Source organism: Galeopterus variegatus, unplaced genomic scaffold (assembly GCF_000696425.1).
Source record: "Galeopterus variegatus unplaced genomic scaffold, G_variegatus-3.0.2 Scaffold8112, whole genome shotgun sequence".
In the NCBI taxonomy this organism is placed as follows: Eukaryota; Metazoa; Chordata; class Mammalia; order Dermoptera; family Cynocephalidae; genus Galeopterus; species Galeopterus variegatus.
The window spans coordinates 82748-83809 of NW_007734223.1; positions in this window are offsets into that span (position 1 = coordinate 82748).

The window sequence follows — 1062 nt, forward strand, 5'->3', positions numbered from 1 at the left end:
TGAAGGCTGCAGAGAAACAGAGAGAGGGACTTTCGATCAAGGAGACTCTGGGGCCCAGCTCCTCAGGGCAGGCACAGGCTGAAACCACCAACAGCATGGTCACCTGTTCCAGTGTGCCTCCTCCATGAGGTCACCATGCAACAGCTGGTCCCTCACTGAAGTTGTCTCTCTCTGAGTTTCCTCCACAAACGCTCTGCTCTGGGTCATGGTGGTTCTCTATGGCCCTCCTCTGGGTGTTTGAATACGGCCTGCCCCCTCCCCCCCCACGGGAGCCTAAGTGCCTCCTTGAGGCCATGCGCCATGTCCTACAGTGTCCCCCACCAAGCATGGCCCAGGATGGACACAGTGGCGCTCCATTAATCCTCACACTTTTACTACACGACACTTTTGCTGCTTGGCTAGTGGTGACCCATTAAATGTACTCTGCTCCAGGGCCCCATTCGCACAGAATACAAGAGCACTGCAACAGGCACTGTGGGCACCAGGTCTCAATTCCACTCTCCCTGCAACACCCATTGTGCCCCTTCCCCTGAGTTCTGCCTGCCGCAAGTGCATTAGGAAAGACTCCTCCTGCCTGACTCTCCCAGAGGAGTGCAGCTCCCCTGACTCATGAGCCTCCCATTCCTCCATGTGTCATGGCAGCCCAGTTACCCCTTCATTCCCTAGTCTGCCTCTTGACGTTGACACTCACTGCAATCTACTACAATCTACTACAATTGAGTGGACGAAGTTCTAATCCCTGCTGGGAAGAGAGAGGACCAAAGGCAGGCGAGGGTTAGAAAGGCGGAGGCAGGTGCCTCTGCTCAGGAATTTAGAGCTGTGGCACCCACTCAGCTCTGAGCAACCCTGCCAGGGAGGCCAACCGCAAGAACAAACAAGGGACATCCAATCGAGTGACTCTTAGGAAGCAAGGGATATCAGCCAGGCACTATGTGAGGTTTTGTTTGGTTGGTTTTGGTTTTTGGGGGGTGAGGGGTGGGAATCTCCCCTCTGCGTTTCTCCTGCCTCTGTCTCTCTGGTGGCATGGGGTCCTTGGTTACAGAGAAACCCAGGCCACATGGG